At 46.9% G+C, this 22,507-nt stretch overlaps 1 protein-coding gene across 1 annotated transcript in view; it reads left to right on the top strand.

Annotated features, from left to right (window-relative positions):
• The first annotated feature begins 16,365 nt into the window (after positions 1-16,365).
• Positions 16,366-22,507, top strand: part of KANK1 (KN motif and ankyrin repeat domains 1) — a 131,173-nt gene continuing 125,031 nt past the window's right edge. Inside the window, exon 1 of the mRNA XM_081176160.1 lies at positions 16,366-16,580. The gene's annotated coding sequence lies outside the window, so the exon portion shown is untranslated. The remainder of the gene's footprint in view (positions 16,581-22,507) is intronic.

The raw sequence follows: 22,507 nt of genomic DNA, 5'->3' as shown, positions 1-22,507 counted from the left end.
CGCCAGCATCATCTGGGAGCCTCCCCTTCGCCTCTCCCTCCGATGTCAGTTCCCTGACACACACACAGTTTAGGCTCACATGTGCCCTTGCGTTTTGTTGTGTTAATGGAACACGGCAAAACAGCATTTTGAAGGTGATGGGGGGGGTCAGTTCTGCAGCGTAATGTAAGTTTATTCATCCTGTTAAGGTCCCAGTCCCTGACTTTAACATGCACTCGATGATTCCCTGGCAAGGTTTGATGATTTCCCTGCCTCCAGACTTAAAAAAATATCTCAGAGGACTGAAATTGTTCTCAAAATCAATTGCATAAACCAAACAAGCCATAAAAAACCTGCTTTACAAACCTGGTCAGTTTGACCAATTCATTCCGACCAAAGTATTGAGGGGGGAGCCCTCAATTTTATCCCCACCCCTTCTAATCTTAAAGTGAAAATCTGGACTCTGCAAAATGGGCTCCTAAATGCTGCAGACCCTAATCAAGTCCCTTTCCCACTGCGACCCACCAGATTCTGTGAAGCAGAATAAAAATATTCCCATGAATATAGCTATCAAATTATAGCTTTGGAAATAACATAGGCAGTGTGACCTGGGGGGGACGGACTCCATCCCTATTAACCTTTTATAGCTCAGGAATTATTATATGTGTTCCAACAGCTATGCAGAGATGCAACTCTGAGTCATGGCTGTAATAACAACTCATTAAAACCATTAAGAGAGGCCGGATCCTGGGGGGACAGCGTCTTGACAAGGTTTGGCTAAATATAGTAAGGAAGGAGTTACATTCTGTCTAGTAAATTATTTCTGGAATGGCATTCTTGTGCATTCATGCACAAATCGAGCATATTGTTGAGCCATAGATATGCGCAAACCTAATGGTGGGATCTCAGATAAGATCTAGCGGGCAGGCAAGAGTCCCCCAGAGGAGAGAAAAAGGAGATCCTGAAAAGCCAGACACCTTGTGGCTAAGCCCACATCATTTGGCATATGTTGCCCTTTCAAGTTAGCACAGATGCAAATGTTGAAGACGGTCGCAGGAAGACAGGGCCATGTTTTGTGTTTGTGAAACATGTCCTATAAGTTCCCATTCAGCTTTCTCTTGGCAGATCAAGATGAGCAGGTGACAGCAAAGGTTGCAAGGTTTTTAGCTGGGGCAATTAGAATATGATCCACTATTTGACTATTGATTCAAAACCCTAAAATGTATTTTATATAAGTGGCTTTTTATTTCTATTCTTTGTACAGTGGTACCTCTGGTTACGTACTTAATTTGTTCCGGAGGTCCGTTCTTAACCTGAAACTGTTCTTAACCTGAAGCACCACTTTAGCTAATGGGGCCTCCTGCTGCCGCCGCTCCGCCGCAGTGCGATTTCTGTTCTCATCCTGAAGCAAAGTTCTTAACCTGAGGTACTATTTCTGGGTTAGCGGAGTCTGTAACCTGAAGCGTATGTAACCTGAAGCGTATGTAACCCGAGGTACCACTGTATATCGTATTGTTGTTTTCTTGCTATGGTCGATGGCTGAAGCAAATAAAGATTCGTTCATTCATCCATTCCCATTCAGAAACATACACCTTGCAGAGTGCTGCATTGTGGCTAAAAATTAAAAAAAAAGAAGGTTAACTGGGCTCCCAGAAGTCACCACTTTCTCTACAAAGCAAAGAGGGCGGATAAATGAAAATGAAACTGACTTGTTAAGCTTTCAGAATTGTCACTTCTGGCCATGCAACTAGGCATTTTAGAAACTTTCCTCTTGGTCCTTCAGCACTGTCAAACAACCATTGAATAGTTTGCCATCTCCCTTTTATCCACAGGTAGAAATGGCTTCACAAGGGACGACACCATTGTGTAACGCAGATTTGAAATTAAATTATCGAAGGTTAGTCACCAAAGCCAGACTAAACAGCTTTCCTTATGCAGTGTTGGATGGCAGGTTGAGAGGAGTTCCCTACCAGGACAGACTTTGCTCGTGTGCCCAAGACATTGATTTGATAAAACATATTTTGCTGCACTGTGTGAAATATGAGCAAGCCAGGGCTGAACTGATACTACCCTTGCTGGTACCTTTCCCAGGAAAATCAGAGGCTCACTATGTCAGGTTCCTATTGGAAGACCAGACAAACGCTAGAACATTAGCAGTGGCAAAGTTTTTATCGGTGGTTGCAAGAACTAATGATCCCTATCTTTAAGTCTGAACAAAATGCTTGTTTAACCTGGAGGCAGGCTGTCTGAATTGTGCATTGCTTTGTAACGATTTGTAATGTTTTCCTCAGTGCTTTTCCATTTCACCTGCAACCCAGCTCTTGCCAGTTTGACACAGGCCAAGGTGCTTTTTGTTAAAACACCCACAGACCTTGAAATGAGCTTGGATTCCTTGGGTGCGTGGGACACAGCAGCAACTGAATTACTCACTGAGTTACTCACTGGAAGACCAGGACCTCAACAGGAACACCAGCAAAGTCAGCTGGAAAATCTCCTAAATCGCAAAACATGCGGGATCAGAGATTCTCAGAGGACTGGAGTAAAAATATGAATTATTTGAAAAGCAATTGCAATCAACAGATTACGCTAGTAGGATCGGAAGAAGTTTTGTAAGGAGGATTATGCGAAATATTGCAGAGAAAACTATGGTAAGAATTATTAGTGAAGGAGTATTAAATGTAATACTGAAAATAATGAAATGCAGATTAAGTGATCAAGACTGAAAAATCTTCAGATGCAGTTGATGGAAGTCCAAAACATTGTATAAGATAAGAAAGTATGTTATATGATTTTTGGAAATTATTTGTAAAAATCAATAAAAATATTTTTAAAAAGAGAGAGGAAAATCTCCTAAATTGTTCATAAATCTGCGCCATCTTAACTGCCATTGCCTGTCCAAACTTCACCAGGAAGTGGTCTGTCAATAATAATAATAATAATAATAATAATAATAATAATAATAATAATAATAATAATTTGTTTATACTCCCCCTTCCCGGTTCTGGAAACCAGGCTCAGGGCGGCTAACAACAAATTTAAAACAATTGATGCTTCAAAAAAAAACCCCAACATAAAATACGGTATAAAGCATAAATAGCAATAAAATAAAAAAATCAATTTAGGGGGGAAATCTATCCAATAAACATTAGATGATCACCAGGGCTAGCTGGCTAAATTAGTCCCACTTGGGCCAGCATGGAGACCAGGGGAGAACCAGCTGTGGGATCCCAGAGTGGGCGATCTTCACAAAAAGGGGAGGGGGAGGGAAGGATGGGGAACAAAATATCAGGCCAGATTCAAATTGAAAGCCAGGTGGAATAGCTCTGTCTTACAGGCCCTGCAGAAGGAAGTTCAATCCTGCAGGGCCCTGGTCTCATGGGAAAGAGCATCCCACCAGGTTGGAGCCATCATTGAAAAGGCCCTGGCCCTGGTGGAGGAATGGGCATTCTTGGCCAAGGACATTCTTTTTACACGAAATGCTAGCTAAGCACCACTGGTCCGTTGCCCTAGCTGTCATGGCAGCAGTGTGTAGCAGGGGTTTCGTTCTTGTAGCAGGGTTTCTGCCTAATCCTACAGCCCCCACAGCCAGGGGTGTATCTTCCAAATAGAACTGGGCTGAAGTTTTTAAGCAGAGGTTGGACGGCCATCTGTCATGGATGCTTCAGCTGTGATTCCTATATTTCAGCAGGTTGGACTAGATGACCCAGGGGGTCTCTTACAGCTCTGAAATTCTAAGAATATGTCATTTGATTGTTTGCTTCTTCCCCCAAAATAGGTGAGGAAGTTTTTAAAACTTAGAAAAATAAGGGGGGGGGGAGAGTCAGGTATAAATCAATTTGTTATTGTTCAGCACAATAACAAAGCTGAGCTCCTTCACAAAAGTTCCCCACGAAACGTCCCCCCAGGGCTCTGGTATGATTCTGTCTGCTTCAGGCACGTCACACTGTAATTAGGATGGCATTGTCCCTCTGTCATCGGTAGTCTAATGAATTAATCACACCCAAGCAGTCCATGCTTTCAGCCGTACAATTAAGGGATTGTGGTCTGATTTCTTTTTGTATCGTGAAACAGGTCCTTTTTAAAGGACAGGAAACGCGAGAAAGGAATCGGTCACAAGCACCAGCCTTGACATGAATCAAGACAGTTGTCTTCTGAGACGATGATGCCTCTTTAACCCTAGATAAGAACTCTGACTTGAGAGCTGGCTCCATGGATGTTTACTAGACGGATACAGTGCAGGGACTTCAACAACAACACTTGGTTTTAAATGTTTTAAAACAATCATAGCCATCCACCTGATTTGTACTCTCTAATTCAGTAGCGCACCGGGCGCCAGGAGGGGTCATGGGGGAGCAGCTGGGTGTCGGGGGGGGGGGCCTGCTCTGCCGCTGCTCTATAACAATGCATGATTTATTATAAGAAGTTGTAATAAACAAAACCTGCCCTTATTCCCTTATGGGGGACACAAGAGCCCTTATAGAGTCCTTTGTAGGCTCTCCCTCGGTCGGAGAAAATAATAGAGGCCAAGCAGAGAATATTGAGAAGCAAAGCAGCTAGTAAGCCTGATCTTTATTGATCTGTTGCAACAGGGCGCCCCCTTCACAAGCAGGAAAGGAGGAGGACCCAGAACAAAGGTGTGCCCGCCCTTATATAGACATTTTAAATTGCCTTCCCTGGAACTCAAGACCACCCCTCCATACATCATACCTACATCATACCCCTCCATACATCATACCTACATCACAGAAATGTTGTTGTTTTTCCTGTCTGTCAGGTTATCTGATAATGCTTTATCCGATTGCCTTTCCTGGTAGTCTGCCCATTCCTTTGAGATGGTGATTTCCCAGTTCCTGAGACAATGGGAAGGTTCCCTCACCCCCTCCCTCCTTGCAGAGAAAACATTTGGTGAGATGGGGAGTCAAAATGGTTTCAGGAAGGTCTTCCTGTGCTGCTCCAGACATGTGGTCCGCATATCTATGTACGAGCTTGGTTGGTACATTTATGAACATTTATTATATATATATAAGACCTTAAATTTTGTATTTCAAAGGAAAAGACAGGACCATTGATGGAGATAAGAGGAGGACTGTGTTGAGGAAATATTGAGGGAGGGGGTGAAATGGGGAGATCTAAGAGCCATGGCGTGGTGCCTAAAAGTTTACTGTTGATACAGGCTGGCTTACAGATTAGGCTAAATCAGTCCTTGACACCTGTAATCTGCTATATGCTATTGTGAGCAGCATCCCGTCCCAGGTGGTGAGAAGTTCTAGAGAAGTTCTCTGATTTATTTCCATGAGCACTTGAGATTCACAGTACATTTCTTCCTAACTGCTTTGTTTTGTTGTTGTTTAGTTGTGTCCGACTCTTTGTGACCCCGTGGACCAGAGCATGCCAGGCCCTCCTGTCTTCGACTGCCTCCCGCAGTTTGGTCAAACTCATGTTGGTAGCTTCGAGAACACTGTCCAACTATCTCATCCTCGGTCATCTCCTTCTCCTTGTGCCCTCCTTCTTTCCCAATATCAGGGTCTCTTCCAGGGAGTCTTCTCTTCTCATGAGGTGGCCAAAGTCTTGGAGCCTCAGCTTCAGGATCTGTCCTTCCAGTGAGCACTCAGAGCTGATTTCCTTCAGAATGGATAGGTTTGATCTTCTTGCAGTCCATGGGACTCTCAAGAGTCTCCTCCAGCACCAGAATTCAAAAGCATCAATTCTTCGGCGATCAGCCTTCTTTATTGTCCAGCTCTCACTTCCATACATCACTACTGGGAAAACCATAGCTTTAACTCTACGGACCTTTGTTGGCAAGGTGATGTCTCTGCTTTTTAAGTTGCTGTCTAGGTTTGTCATTGCTTTTCTCCCAAGAAGCAGGTGTCTTTTAATTTCGTGGCTGCTGTCACCATCTGCAGTGATCATGGAGCCCAAGAAAGTAAAATCTCTCACTGCCTCCATTTCCTCCCTTTCTATTTGCCAGGAGGGGATGGGACCAGTGGCCATGATCTTCGTTTTTTTGATGTTGAGCTTCAGACCATATTTTGCGCTCTCCTCTTTCACCCTCATTAAAAGGTTCTTTAATTCCTCCTCACTTTCTGCCATCAATGTTGTGTCATCTGTATATCTGAGGTTGTTGATATTTCTTCCGGCAATCTTAATTCTGGCTTGGGATTCATCCCACCCCGCCTTTCACATGATGAATTCTGCATATAAGTTAAATATGCAGGGAGACAATATACAGCCTTGTCGTACTCCTTTCCCAATTTTGAACCAATCAGAATAACCGCTTACTGGTATGAAAGCATCAACAGAGGTAAGGAAATTGTTCCTACAAGGCTGTGGATCAGATTCCTAGTGGCAGAACCTGCTTTCTAAAGGGCTTCAGTTGGCCATTTCCCACCTCTCTTTCTCTCTCTTTCAAACCCCAAACTCCTGTTTCTCTCACACACGTAATTTCCCAAGCACCTTCCTTTTTGGGAACCATCCACAGCCATGTAAGAACATTAAGAGTCATTTGCACCAATCATCTTTTGCAAATCAGGCAAAACCCATTCTCAGTAGCCAGACAGCAAATTCACAACACTATTTTTGTTCCTAGCACTTAATTCTGGCTCTCACCACTTGTTTATTTAGGAGAGATGCAGCTGTGAAAGGAAAAGCTGCTGCTAACAGCTTTTCCCATTGTTTCCCCTCAATCTTCTGGTCCCAGCAGCCCCCGCTGCCCACCCACCTGCTAGAGCAAAGAGACTGTCCTTTCTGTCAACAAATCCATGGAAAGGGAGGGTGAGAGATTGGACTAGGAAGGAACAAAGTGGGAGATGCTACTGTTGAGTCTTCTTCCCTAATGGCTCAGCTGGGACCAGTTTGCTTAACCAAATATAGCCTTAAAAGGTAAAGGGACTCCTGACAATTAAGTTCAGTCGCGGACAACTCTGGGGTTGCTGCGCTCATCTCGCTTTACTGGCCAACGGAGCTGACGTCTGTCCGCCAACAGTTTTTCCGGGTCATGTGCCAGCAGGACTAAGCTGCTTCTGGTGAACCAGAGCAGCACACAGGAACACCGTTTACCTTCCCGCCGGAGTGGTACCTACCTATTTATCTACTTGCACTTTGATGTGCTTTCGAACTGCTAGCTTGGCAGGAGCAGGGACCGAACAAAGGGAGCTCACCCCGTTACAGGGATTTGAACTGCTGACCTTCTGACTGGCAAGCCCAAGAGGCTCAGTGGTTTAGACCACAGCGCCACCCGGGTCAAATTACCCCATAATTTATCTGGAATTGGGCAGGGGGCCGGTGCAGCCTACTCAATCCATATTTATAATGGGCCAATGCAGAACCTAGAACATGTCCCACTGATCATCTGACTACTTCACTCTAAACTTGAGTTTTATTTCCAGTTAACTCGGTTTTAGCAGACTTGGGACCGCCCAATTTTATCATTAACTATTTCTTACATTTCTATATCACATTTCCCACCAAGGAACTAAAGGTGATGGTTTACATGGTTCACAGCAACCTTGTGAGCTAGGTTAGACTAAGAGGCTGTGACTGGCTCAAGCTTACCCAGTGAGCTTCATGACTGCATATGATCTGGCTTCCCAGATCACAGTTCAGCTCATATCAAACTCTGGAGGGCTCCACATAGTCTAGATCAGGCATAGGCAAATTCCGGCCCTCCAGGTGTTTAGGACTACAATTCCCATCATCCCAAGCTAACAGGACCAGTGGTCAGGGATGATGAGAATTGTAGTCCCAAACATCTGGAGGGCCGGAGTTTGCCTATGCTTTTCAGACGCTCCAAGTGTCCCTATTTTCCAGGGACCGTCCCAGATGTACAGAAACTGTCCTGGTTTCTGATTTGATCTTGGAATACCACGCTTTTCCTTAGGATGTCTCTATTTTCATTGGAGAAATGCTGGAAGGTATGGAGTTATTCAACCCCTGAGCCAAGGAGATATGTAACTAGACAACCTTTAGAAGATCATATCTGAAGGCAGCTCTGTATAGGGAAGCATTTAGTGTTTAATGTGGCTGGGGCATAATTTTAAATACAGTCACACCTTGGAAGTCAAACGTCTTGTGACTCAAATGTTTTGGCTCCTGAACACTGCAAACCTGGAAGTGAGTGTTCCGATTTGCGAGCGTTCTTTGCAACCCGACACGGGTTTCCACGGGTTACGATTCCGTTCGACTTCTAAGGTATGTCTGTACAGTGGTACCTCTGGTTGTGAACGGGATCCGTTCCAGGACATGATTTGCCGCTTCTGCGCATGCATGTGACATCATTTTGAGCATCCGCACATGCTAGAGCGGCAAAACCCAGAAGTAACCCTTTCCGGTACTTCCAGGTCGTAGTGGGATGCAACCTGAAGAGATTTAACCTGAAGCAAACATAACAAGAGGTATGACTGTATTTTATTATTATTATTACAGTGGTACCTTGGGTTACATACGCTTCAGGTTATATACGCTTCAGGTTACAGACTCCACTAACCCAGAAATAGTGCTTCAGGTTAAGAACTTTGCTTCAGGATAAGAACAGAAATTGTGCTCCGGCGGCATGGCAGCAGCAGGAGGCCCCATTAGCTAAAGTGGTGCTTCAGGTTAAGAACAGTTTCAGGTTAAGAACGGACCTCCAGAATGAATTCTGGTAAGTACTTAACCCGAGGTACCACTGTATTATATAAGATGTCCCTATTTTAATCAGAGAAATGTTGGAGCGTATGTAGATTCTGAACATGCTATAGAGGGGTTGTGTGAGTTGACTTATAGTTTCGAACGCTGTATTTGGGATTGATACACAGACCCTAGATTGCCCATCATGTCAGGAACTCCTCTGTACCACAGAGGCTGCCGGTCAGGCCAGGCCCATTGTTCAGCGGCAGAATGCTCGCCTGCCTGCCGAAGGGTCTATATCCAATCCCAGAACTGTTAAAAGACTATTGATCTCTGGGAACCAGTTGAAGCAGGCAGTGCTGTGGTCTAGTTGCATCACAGTCTTGTGCCTGCCTAATACTGCTTGCTTGTGTTCTGCAGTGAAACATCCCTCTGTTGTTGTGTGTATTTCTTGGCTCACGACGGACAGCAAAACTGAACACCCTTCCTATCTCTGGGACATCTAATCCTGCTTGTCTCCAAACCCCGAAGCTTTTATGCAGGGAAGATTACCATTGATTTCCTTTTCAGTTGTATCCACTGGAACTGTCACTGGCTGGAAGCTTTTGAATGAGTCAAAAAAAGCAAGAAAGAGGGTGCTTTGTTTGCCTTGCTTGGCTCTTTATGATGTCCTAAGTTCATCTGTTTATTAGTCTCGGGACCTGACCTTTGAGCGGATACTCACATAGGCAGCCCTTATTCAAGGGGGCAGCTGCAGCGGTGGGCTTTGTGTGGTACAACACCCACTCCTCTAAGCACAACTACAGAGGAGTCCCATGCAAATGTATTTGGAAGTAAGACGCAATGAGTTTTACTGGGATCAGGGCTGGATTTGGGTTGGATGAGGCCCTCAGCTCCTGAAGGTAATGGGGCCCTTTCTATGTCCAGCTGTCCTTTGTCCACAACAAATTGTCACTGTTTTTTTGTGTTGGATATATCCTATATGGTAACTTATGGACCTAATAGGTATTTCAAGCCATTTGCACATAACAAAATATCCATTTTATCAAAGTAATTGTTGAACTGAAATACAATTAAGGAGAAGTATATTAACAGTGAAATACAATTAAGAAGTATATTAATAGTAAAATAATTATTAAGCTTTAACTTAAAATGATGTTTTAATTCATAACAAACTTAATAATGCAAACACACTGGCATTTGGCAAGAACAAAAGTTCCTTTAGAAACACAATTTACAAAGAATCATAATCTAGTCTCTAGAAACTTGCTATAACATGAAATAATAATAGGTGCAAATATATGATGCAAACTACTAATAATTATAAATAGCAGAATGTAGGCACCCTATATACAGAAATGAGCAAACCAGCGATATTTTAGGGAGCAAGCTAGCAGGTGGGGCCCATGACTTACATCACAGGAGCCTACACAACACAAAACACTGTTGCTGCTTGTAGGTTTTATTTTGTTTGTTTTGTTATCTTATATTTTGGAAATGTACATCCAGGTTTTTCCCCTTTAATTTTTTTTGGGGTCCCCAAGAGAGTAGGGCCCTAAGCTATAGCTTGTTTAGCTTATACGTAAATCTGGCACTGACTGCGATTTATTATTCCTCCTATAATTACTTAGGGTTCTTCACAGTGGCATAGCGTGGGGGGTGCAGGGAGGGCCGGCCGCACTGGGCACAACATCTGGGGGGGGTGCGCTCGCACTCTCAGCTCTCTGCCCCTACCTGGCTCACTCACTCTCTCTCACTGCAGTGCTGGCTGTGCGAATCTGATCCGAGCCGCTGGGTCGCCGCCCACTGTGGAGGGGGTGGGTGCCAGGCGTGCGGTGCGAAGAGAGAGCGAGGGACTATCTGGGGGAGGGACAGTGAAGCGGCCACCCAGCGCAGCGCTGAGCGCGGGAGAGAACCACACCAGACCAGCCCAGGCAGCAGCAAGAAGAAGCTGGCAGCGGCGGCAGATTAGGGGTTAGGGGGCGCAAATTACTTGCCTTGCCCCGGGTGCTGACAACCCATGCTACGCCGCTGGTTCTTCATCTCAGAAGTAAGCTTGCTTAGACGTAGCGGGGCTCATGCTCAAGAAAATGCATTTAGAATTGAGAGTGGAGTTTGTCGTTTGCATATACAGAAAGAGAATTGTAGCATGCTCATCAAGCTGAACAGCCTCCCTGTTGCTCTGACTACGTTTGTGAGACGGATGACGCACCCTTTTCTCAGCAGTTGAAAACCCAGGCATAAAATATTAACGCGTTTTCTTAAATACACCACGGTAAGTGCTAATAATTACTTGGGTAAGCAAGAGTTGAAGCATGGAGGTGTTTCTAAAAATACAATTTTTTAAATGTATTTCCTGCGATATTTTTAGTTTCTAAATAAAAGCTATCCACACGCGTAATGGGGCATTGGCTTGCCGCTTGAAGTGGTTATAGAAATAGCTTTTGCTGCAACTGCATCATAAGTGCTTAGCTTAAAGATGTAATAATGGAGTGGAATTTCCTGGGTGATGTTTTTCAGACTTTGAAATGAGGATGGAAACTTTGCATTCCTTAGGGCTTGGGAACCCTCCATTTTAATAATAATCATAAAAAACCCAGGAACTAAAATGTGCCAATCCCATAAAAAATTAATCTCCACTAACCTTAAACTGGTCACACTGGGTTAAAAACACCATTCTCTCCCCCTGTTTTAGAACGTTCTTATATTTCATTTCATAAAATCGAAATAGCTTGATTTGTGCTATGACTTCTGAACTGGCAAAACAGATATGTGTGGGTTTTTCTTTAGTTTATTGCAGCTGTAGAAAAAGTTGGACAATGGCATTTACGGGAGAAGCCTCCAGTGGCCAAGGAAATCAAACGGAGAAACAAGGAACAGCTAGAGAAGAAAGTCACAAGACGCCAGTGACTGACAGTGGAATAGAGAAAGGAACAGGGAGATGAGAGGCCCAATATTTAACAGCTGAGGCTTTGTCAGTGATGGAACAACTACCTTGCCTGATCAACCAGCAACATTGTGCATCCAAGTCGGAAAAGAAAGACCAGGACTCTTCACAATGCAGGCAGTTGTTGAGTCCATTGTGAGCCACTTGTTCTGGGTCCATTAATTCATTTGTTAACTACAGTACTTCCTAATGCAATAGGGGCGCGGGTGGCGCTGTGGGTTAAACCACAGAGCCTACGACTTGCCAATCAGAAGGTCAGTGGTTCGAATCCCCATGATGGTGAGCTCCTGTTGCTTTCTCCCAGCTCCTGCCAACCTAGCAGTTCGAAAGCACATCACAGTGCAAGTAGGTAAATAGGTACTTCTCCAGTGGGAAGGTAAATGGTGTTTCCGTGTGCTGCTCTGGTTCGCCAGAAGCGGCTTAGTCCTGCTGGCCACATGACCCGGAAGCTGTACGCCGGCTCCCTCGGCCAATAAAGCGAGATGAGCGCCGCAACCCCAGAGTCGGTCACGACTGGACCTAATGGTCAGGAGGCCCTATATTTAATGCAAGGAGTTTGCAGAATTGAAATGGTAAAGTCAGGTCTTTTAGCCAGCACACTCAGATCCTGAAGTAACTATGCTTGAGAGACCTAAGGAATTCAGAGCAGCGGCACTGAGATAAACTGGGGACGGGAGCACTTCTCATTTAGATGGAACAAAGGGGTTAAAGGACTATCTATCTGCATGTAAGATGGATTCCCAAAATACCTTTTTCCCACAATGCTCTCCTCTGTTTTGATGGCCCAACTTGGGACCCTGGAACCTCAGGCCTAGGGGCCAAATGTGGCTCTGCGGGCCTCTATTCGGCCCTTGGGACTCACCAGGGGCCGCACCCCTCACTGCTCCTGGGTGAGGTGGTGCAATGGGCTGGTGTGTAGGAATGAGCCTGGTGTGCAAAGGGGGAAAGCCAGGTTTGTTCTGTTCGCCGTTGCTTGCGGCACCAACCAGTTGCGTGTGGCCCCTGGAAGGCTCTCCAACAGGGAATGCGGCCCTTAGGCTTAAAGAGATCCTCCACCCATGGGAATATAACTCAGGAGTGTGGAAAGGGATCTGACAGGGGATAGTTCAGTCGGCTCGAGCATGGTGCTGAGGACACGAAGGTTGCAGGTTCGATCTCTTTATGGAGCAGCTGCATATTCCTGCATTGCAGGGGGTTGGAATAGATGACCCCCAGGGTCCCTTCCAACTCCACAATTCTATTATTCTTATCTCCCCTACCCCTCACACCCAACTGTCAATGTGACATCAGGGGATCATTGTCAGAGCTGCAGAGCACCCTTACAAAGAGTCCTTGCATGGTGCTTCACAGAATCATAGAATTGTAGAGCTCAAAGGGACCCTGAGGCTCATCTAGTCCACAAGGCAGGCAGTGGCGTAGCAAGGTCAGGTGGTACCCGGTGAATCAGGCCTTGAGCAGTTTAGCCTGTCTTTAGCTGTGCTATAAGAGAGATCTTCTGCCTCTTACAGCTTTTTTCACATCCTGATAGGATACTACTTTGTATGACAAGCTTCTGATAGAAGCCAGCCCTTCATTTTACCATTCCGTGATATTTTCCAAAATACCAAATGTACAATTCAAAAATTCCTTCTAAAAAGGTGAGGTTATTTAAGAGAGATGTTAAATGTACTAATTAACAGATTGCACATTTACAAAGGAATATTGGTTTCATATCAAGGTCCCTATAGTTCAAGCTATGGTTTTCCCAGTAGTGATGTCTGGAAGTGAGAGCTGGACCATAAAGAAGGCTGATCGCCGAAGAATTGATGCTTTTGAATTCTGGTGCTGGAGGAGACTCTTGAGAGTCCCATGGACTGCAAGAAGAACAAAGCTATCCATTCTGAAGGAAATCAGCCCTGAATGTTCACTGGAAGGACAGATCCTGAAGCTGAGGCTCCAATACTTTGGCCACCTCATGAGAAGAGAAGACTCCCTGGAAAAGACCCTGATGTTGGGACGAGATGGTTGGGACAGTGTTCTCAAAGCTACCAGCATGAGTTTGACCAAGCTGCTGGAGGCAGTGGAAGACAGGAGTGCATGGCGTGCTCTGGCCCATGGGGTCACGAAGAGCCAGACATGACTAAACAACTAAACAACAACAACAAGGCCTGAAGCTGGGTCTATTCTGGCCCCACATGTTGTAGTGCTCTATTATTATTTTTTTTGGATGATGATGATGATAGCCTGTCCAGCTGGCTGGGTTTCCTCATCCACTCTGGGTGGCTCCCAACCAAATATTAAAAACATAATAAAATATTAAACATTAAAAACTTCCAGAGCCAGTGTGGTGTAGTGGTTAAGAGTGGTGGACTCATAATCTGGTGAACCCCGCTCCTCCACCTGCAGCTGCTGGGTGACCTTGGGCCAGTAACACTTCTGTGAAGTCTCTCAGCCCCACTCACCTCACAGAGTGTGTATTGTGGGGAAGGGAAAGGAGAATGTTAGCCGCTTTGAGACTCCTTTGGGTAGTGATAAAGCAGGATATCAAATCCAAACTCTTCTTTTTCTTCGGATGTCTTCTAAAAGTTATGTCAGTGGTAGGGCGCCACCACCAAGAAGGCCCTCTGTGTGGTTTGATATTTTGATATGCAAGGGAAATTGATCTTTACAGCAATTGAGTGGCTGAGGGTTTTACCAGTGGGCCAAGGGGCAAATATTTAGAGACCGGAATTGGGGACCAAAACCTGACACAGGTGCAACAAAACGCAAGGCAGGCAATCTCCGCTGATCTAAATGTGTGCTGCTTTTTTTAAGTTTCAGGAAAGCAGCAGCCAGGGGCGCATCATTGCTTACACCGATCAATTATAGAGACAGCTGGAAAACACAGACATCTGTTGTGTCCTATGGAAACGGGAACATGGTGCTGATGTTGTCACAGAAACGCAGCAACTTTCTATCGAGGTCAGGGCCAGCCAGAGACGCAGGAGCAAGGAAAGGGATGCAAAGCAAAGGGAGTTTTCCCCTTGGAAAAATGGGCTTCCTTTTCTGTTCAACACACACAACAACAAAAAACTACCTTAGTGGCAGAATATGAGCAATTTTACGTTTTCTCCTGTGCTAAATAGTGTGTGTGTGTTCTTGTATATATGCATAATCACAGCCACGGGGAGGCATCTGCCTCCCTAAATCAAGTAAATAAATAAAAACACTTAACTAAGTAACCAATCGCATCACAGATAACTTGGTTCTGCCCCCCAAAAGATGAAGCCTGCCCCCCAACTAAATCCTGGCTCCACCCATGTATGTACCTTGCTTCAAAGTGTGTGTGTACTGCACAAACTTTGAAGCCGCATTTAATAGTATTTAATTCATTGGTGTAGAATGCTGAAAATAATTTGCTCCAAAGACTGGAGATGCCTCCACAAGGCAGATTATTGGGAACTTTGTGCTCATCTAAAGGATGCAAGCTTTGCACGCAAGGCAAAGCGTTTCTTAGGTCTCATCCCATTCTTATGTTTCTTAGGTCCCATCCACACAGGGTGGACGAGGTTTGACGAGGCCCTAAGCTCCTGAAGGTAATGGGGCCCTTTCTATGTCCAGCTGTCCTTTGTCAACAACAAATTGTTGTTGTTGTTTGTGTTGAATATATGATATATGGCAATTTATGAACCTCATAGGTATTTAAAGCCATTTGCACATGTTGCCATGTGACCAGTCCATGCAGAACGTAGGCACCCTATATATATATATAGGTAAAGGGACCCCTGACCATTAGGTCCAGTCGTGGCTGACTCTGGGGTTGTGGCGCTCATCTCGCTTTATTGGCCGAAGGAGCCGGCATACATGTGGCCAGCATGACTAAGCCGCTTCTGGCAAACCAGAGCAGCTCACGGAAACGCCGTTTACCTTCCCGCTGGAGCGGTACCTATTAATCTACTTGCACTTTGACGTGCTTTCAAACTGCTAGGTTGGCAGGAGCAGGGACCGAGCAATGGGAGCTCACCCCGTCGTGGGGATTTGAACCGCCAACCTTCTGATCGGCAAGTCCTAGTCTCTGTGGTTTAACCCACAGCGCCATCCGCGTCCCACCCTATATATATATAGAAATGAGCAAACCAGTGATATTTTAGGGAGCAGGCTAGCAGGCGGGTCCCATGACTTACATCATAGGAGCCTACACAACACAAAACACTGTTGCTGTATGTAGGTCTTAATATATTTGTTTTTTATCTTCTATTTTGTAAAAGTACATCCAGTTTTCCCCCTTTAATTTTTTTTTGGGGGGGACCCCAAGAGATTGGGGCCCTAAGCTATACAGCTAATCCGGCACTGATTCCCTGCGTTTCTTAGGTCCCATCCACACTGTATGCACGCGCTTTCCTCCGAAGAATCCTTTCCAGCTGGGAAGGAGGCGAGGACGCTTCCCGGGGGGGGCGACCTTTGAGCAAAAGAGCGCGCGCGCACGCCGGCTTCGGAGCCCCACAGAGCTCTTCGTCCCAGCAGAAGGCGCAGCTCCTCGCCGGCCGGCTGCCTCCCCCTCCCTTCCTTCTTCCAATTCCTCGCCCCCATCCCAATCTTGCAAAGGCACCAGATCCCCAACTTGGCGCCCGCCACCCCGTCCCCCGCTGCCTCCCCCTTTGCTCCGCGCCAAGCCCCCTCTCCGGCCGAAGGGCCACGTGACTGGAACCTCCTCGCCCGTGGAATCCGTGACGTTTCGGGGGCGGGGGATTTCTCCTTCCAGCTGCTCCTCCCTTTGCGGGGGGTGGGGGTGGAGAGCCTGGCATCGGAGCGCAGGCGCACTCGCCTCCCAGCCGGTGCGCTTGCAGCTGCTTCCAAGAGGAGTTTTTGCAGCGCCAAAGTCCCGAGTCGCGGAGGTGGCGGCGGCGGCGGCGGCTTCTGCTCCCCCCGCACTCCCGGGGTCGCGGGGCTCCGTCTGTGCGGAGCAGCCGGTCCCTGGCCCGTCCCCCGCCGCCTCCGGGAGACCCCTCGCCCGCCTCCCCGCCCGTGTGCGCTCGGACTTGCGCCGGATTCCCTCCTCCTCCTGCTTCCCAGCAGGTTCAAGAACTCCGAGGTGAGTCTTTCTTCCCACCTCTCCCGGAGGGTTGGGGGGGGTTGCAAGAAAGGGGGGCCGGTTGCGCTTTCGCCCCCATGCAAATTCCCGGGGGGGGGGCGGGTTCCTCTCGAAAGGAAAGTTTGTGCAACTCTGTCGTGGGAAACGCAGCATGGGAACACCCCCCCCCCCGCTCCTTCCCCATCGAGTGTGGCCACCTTTGTTCAGGCAAAATGCAGGACAGGGGAGGGGGCGATTTTTTTGTTGCTGCACCTTCCAAGCGATCTCTCGCAGCCTAACAAGACGCGCGGGGGCGCGAACATGCATTTGTAACTCTTGCCTGCGCTTGGCAACCCAGAGTTTCAATGCGTGGCCTTTTGCGCACCCTTGGGCTGGAGAGAGGGTCCCTAACTTGGCACAGAGGGGGACCCGGGATCTCTCCGTACGGGACGTAGCATTTTGCAGGTGGCAACTCTCTCCACCTTGGAGTGGGGGTGGGGAGGCAGGACAGCTCTCTCCACCTTCCGACTGGCGCCCTCTTGCCTCCCCCCACGCCCCCTTTCCTTTCTCTTGGGTGCCTTATCTCCTGCGCGGGGGGGCTGCCAGGGGCTCCCTCTGCGCGAGTCTCTGCCTCGCTGTCCTGTCTCTGCCTGCAAAGCCTGGAGCTGCAGCAACGCGCCGCGCTCTTGTATATTATTTTTTTTGCAAAGAACTTCGGGCTCCCCTTCACTTGACATTGCAATGGCCCGGGCCTTTGGGGGGGGGAGGGGGTGTGCTCGGAGGGGTTTGCTGCTTCTCTTTCCTCTGCCCTTCTCTCTTTCTCTTCCCCTCCCCATTCCTCCTTTTGCTGGTTCACCTCTCCCTCCGTTCTTTGGAACAGCAGGAAAGAGGGAAGCTTTTGTTCTGGAAACATCAAAGGTATTTGAGGTGCGGGGTGGGGGGAGGTCGAAGGGAACGCAACATTTTGGAGGCGAGAAAGATGGTGCCTATCAGCGCTTCATTGTGGGTCCCCCCCCTTCTCCCTCCCTCTCTCCCCCTCTCTTTGCTGAAGGGAGAAAAAGAATTCAACTTTCTTTCCCTCCCTCTTGGCTGCCGGGCACGTGAATTAGCTAATGAAGCTGCATTTTATGCAGACCTGGAAGTTTATTGATCTGCTGCTCAGTCTTATTACTTAAGCAGTCTGTTGGGAAACTGTAGGAAAATCGAAAATCCGCCCCCCCCCCCCTCGCGTAGCCTGGCTGCTTTTAATAATGTTGAATTTAAACTTGGATTCTTCTGCCCATCCTTTCAAAACCAGCAGTTTTTACCTTGCTGTGCAAATAGCTGTGTGTAAATGTGAACGTTTATGTGGATGAAAAGTTTGGACCACTAAAAGGCTTCCTTAGGTATGGTGATTGTTGCATCTAGGAAACAGGGACAAAACAATGAGATTAATAGTTGAATATGAAATTGTCTTAGTGTGTGTGTGTGTACAGACAAGGCTTAAACTTCACATGGTCTTCTCTGAACACTTTTCTAAGCCTAGGTTTGTTATAAGGGTGCATCCAGCCATTCATTCATTTCCTTTGAGGAGAAAACACTTCTTGGTCTACTTCTGTGATAACTTCCATGGTTACCACTTAAACTTTGCTTGTGTGCAGTTGTTAGAATAGTAGCAGGATTACGGTCCATTCGTTTATGGTCCTGCTTGCCTCCTGAAAACAACAACAAAAACAACATATTTATATACTGCCCATCTGACTGGGTTCCCCCAGCCACTCTGGGCATATTCCAACGAATCAAAATACAACATGACACCAAACATTAAAAACTTCCCTGAGCAGGACTGCCTACAGATGTCTTCTGAAAGTGAGGTCGCTTTTTATTTCCTCTACTTACCTCTGTGGATAAGGGACGCGGGTGGTGCTGTGGGTTATACCACAGAGCCTAGGACTTGCTGATCAGAAGGTTGGTGGTTTGAATCCCCGCGACGGGGTGAGCTCCCATTTCTCAGCCCCTGCTCCTGCCAACCTAGCAGTTCGAAAGCACGTCAAAGTGCAAGTAGATAAATAGGTAAACTGGCGGGAAGGTAAACGACGTTTCCGTGTGCTGCTCTGATTTGCCAGAAGTGGCTTAGTCATGCTGGCCACATGACCCGGAAGCTGTACGCCGGCTTTCTTGGCCAATAAAGCAAGATGAGCGCCGCAACCCCAGAGTTGGACACGACTGGACCTAATGGTCAGGGGTCCTTTTACCTTTACCTTTACCTCTGTGGCTAACATGGCAATTGCGCCCCTTTCCAGGAGAGACATACTGAGTGCATTCTTGAGGGGGAGATGCAGGAGGGCTTGCAGAAAGGAGACCCCCACCAGGCAGCTTTGCCTGTTCTGAAGGAGCATCTCCTCCCCCATCGTTCTGCCCGGACACTGAGGTCCAGTGCCGAGGGCCTTCTGGCAATTCCCTCATTGCGAGAACCCAAGTTACAGGGAACCAGGCAGGGGGCCTTCTCGGTAGTGGCACCCGCCCTGTGGAACGCCCTCCCACCAGATGTCAAAGAGAACAACAACTACCAGACTTTTAGAAGACCTCTGAAGGCAGCCCTGTTTAGGGAAGCTTTTAATGTTTGATGCATTACTGTATTTTAATATTTTGTTGGATATGGGGAAGCCCAGCCAGATGGGCAGGGTATAAATAATAAATTATTTTTATTTTTCCTTGCTGTGCCACCTGCGGACTTAATTATGGGGCCAATTATCTGATTTTGGGTTGATCACGCTCCCATTTCTTCCCTGGAAGAGTCCTGATACAAACTGGGAGCTTCTTAAAAGTACAGTGGTACCTCGGGTTTAAGTACTTAATTCGTTCCGGGGGTCCATTCTTAACCTGAAACTGTTCTTATCCTGAAGCTCCACTTTAGCTAATGGGGCCTTCTGCTGCCGCTTCGTCGCCGCTGCATGATTTCTGTTCTCATCCTGAAGCAAAGTTCTTAACCCGAGGTAATATTTCTGGGTTAGCGGAGTCTGTAACCTGAAGCGTATGTAACCTGAAGCGTATGTAACCCGAGGTACCACAGTATGTAAGACCTGTATTCTGCATACCTGCACTGAACGTGTTGGTGTTTTTTTTTTTTATGTCAGGTGCAGTGTCAGAAACTCAGATATATAAGCTGGGTGACAAATAGGGGTGACCTATTCAGGTGCAATGACACATTAAAACTTGGTTAGTTCACTCCCTGTTCGTCAGGGGGTTGGGCTAGTTGATCCCTGGGGTGCCTTCCAAAGATCTATGGATTTTATGATCTCAACTACATTGCTTGACTCGCTTTTCATACAATTCACCTGTCCCAGCATGCAAGAAGGAGAAACACAGTGGACATGGTATTAACTGTGGACTAAGGCAGGGGTTTTTAAACTGTGGTTGCCAACCCGGCGCCCACAAATCTCCACGTAGTTGCAATTGGATCCGCTCGCTCCAGTAGCAAAATGCGCCTGGCTAATTTCTAGCACTGGCCAGGTGGTATATGAGGACATGAGAAGAGCTTGCGGGATCAGGCCAGTGGCTCTTACAGTCTAGCATCCTTGTTTCACGGTGGCCGACCAGGTGCCTGAAAGTTGCAGCTGCTTTTCAATTGCTTTTAATTTTTACCTGTGTTGTTTTAAATGAGACCATCTGGGCTGTAAGCCCTGGAAGACCTGCACCCTGCCTTGCTGGCCCTTTCCCATCTAGTCTGGAAGAGTGGAGTGCTGACTGACTCCAGCTACAAAAGCTGAAGCTGTTGAACAGATTCTTGGGCTGGAGTAGTGTTCATGGGGGTTTGAGAGAGCTGTTGCTGTTATTGATATTACTGTTGTATCTTTAGTTTTAGATCTTACGATTTACCTGGAAATTGTTTCCATTTGGTTGTGTACTTTTTCATGTGTTTTATTTATTGTTTATGACATGCTATGTTTGTAATTATGTAAACCGTGTCATGTTGTAAGCCGCCTTGTGCATAGTTTACCAGGGATCAGCAAACTTTTTCAGCAGGGGGCTGGTCCACTGCCCTCAGACCTTGTGGGGGGTTGGACTATATTTTTTTTGGGGGGGGGAATGAACAAATTCCTATGCCCCACAAATAACCCAGAAATGCATTTTAAATAAAAGCACACATTGTATTCATGTAAAAACATGGTGATTCCCGGACCATCCGCGGGCCGGATTTAGAAGGCGATTTGGCCGAATCAGGCCCCCGGGGCATCAGTTTGCCTGCCCATGGTCCTAAACATGGACTTGAAGTGGTGGGTGCAAACGACCGACTTATACAGGCTTTTACAGATGGGTCTCTGCGGAAGTGGCTTCTTGTGAGGGCACCTGTGTTGCTGAAACTCAGAGTGCTAAGCCATTGTTGTATGAATAGGCTTGGATATGTAGCAGTGTCTTGCAGCTCCATGTTTTTGGGAAAAGTGCTGGAAACAGGGCTGGATTTAGGTTTGATGAGGCCCTAAGCTACTGAAGGTAATGGGGCTCTTTGTCAACAACAAATTGTTGTTGTTTTTTGTGTTGAATATATGCTATATGGTAATTTATGGACCTCATGGGTATCTCAAGCCATTTGCACATGTTGCCCTGCAACCAGTCCATGCAGAACGTAGGCACCCTATATATAGAAAGGAGCAAACCAGGGATATTTTAGGGAGCAGGCGGGGCCCATGACTTACATTATAGGAGCCTACACAACACAAAACACTGTTGCTGTATGTAGGTTTTATTTTATTGGTTTTTATCTTACATTTTGGGGGACGCAGGTGGCGCTGTGGGTAAAAGCCTCAGCACCTAGGGCTTGCCGATCGAAAGGTCGGCGGTTCGAATCCCTGCGGCGGGGTGCACTCCCGTCGTTCGGTCCCAGCGCCTGCCAACCTAGCAGTTCGAAAGCACCCCCGGGTGCAAGTAGATAAATAGGGACCGCTTACAAGCGGGAAGGTAAACGGTGTTTCCGTGTGCGGCTCTGGTTCGCCAGAGCAGCGATGTCACGCTGGCCACGTGACCCGGAAGTGTCTTCGGACAGCGCTGGCCCCCGGCCTCTTGAGTGAGATGGGCGCACAACCCTAGAGTCTGGCAAGACTGGCCCGTACGGGCAGGGGTACCTTTACCTTTACCTATCTTACATTTTGGGACGCGGATGGCGCTGTGGGTTAAACCACAGAGCCTAGGACTTGCCGATCAGAAGGTTGGTGGTTCAAATCCCCACAACGGGATGAGCTCCCGTTGCTCGGTCCCAGCTCCTGCCAACCTAGCAGTTCGAAAGCACATCAAAGTGCAAGTAGATAAATAGGTACCGTTCTGGTGGGAAGGTAAATGGCATTTCCGTGCGCTGCTCTGGTTCTCCAGAAGCGGCTTAGTCATGCTGGCCACATGACCCGGAAGCTGTACACCGGCTCCCTCGGCCAGCAAAGCGAGATGAGCGCCGCAACCTCAGAGTCAGCCACGACTGGACCTAATGGTCAGGGGTCCCTTTACCTTTATCTTACATTTTGGAAATGTACATCCAGTTCCCCCCTTTACATTTCATTGGGGGCCCCACTCCCTTGGGGCCCTAACCTATAACTTGTTTAGCTTGTACGTAAATCCGGCACTGGCTGGAAACGTTTAAAGATTCACCTAGTCCATATGGGAACCGCCTCAAAGAAACCAGTTGCCATTTGGGGCTCTGGATTTGTGGCTGCTCTGCAAGAAACTTAACAGATCGTGGCTCAGACCCTCCGAGTGCCTCTTTTTCCCAGGGACAGTTTCTGGTTTGATCCTGGAATGTCCCGCTTTTCCTTATTTTTAATAATAATAATAATAATAATAATAATAATAATAATAATAATAATGGAATAGGATGTTCCTATTTTCATTGGAGAAATGTTGGAGGGTATGGTATGTGTAAGAAGCAGAAGCTAGTTTTTTTAATTGATCTGAATAGAAGAATTGACTTAATTCCTTCCACA

Source organism: Podarcis bocagei (genome assembly GCF_964188305.1).
Source record: "Podarcis bocagei genome assembly, chromosome: 17".
Taxonomy (NCBI): Eukaryota; Metazoa; Chordata; class Lepidosauria; order Squamata; family Lacertidae; genus Podarcis; species Podarcis bocagei.
Note: the sequence above shows the minus strand (reverse complement) of the source record. Positions and strands in the feature narration are given on the sequence as shown.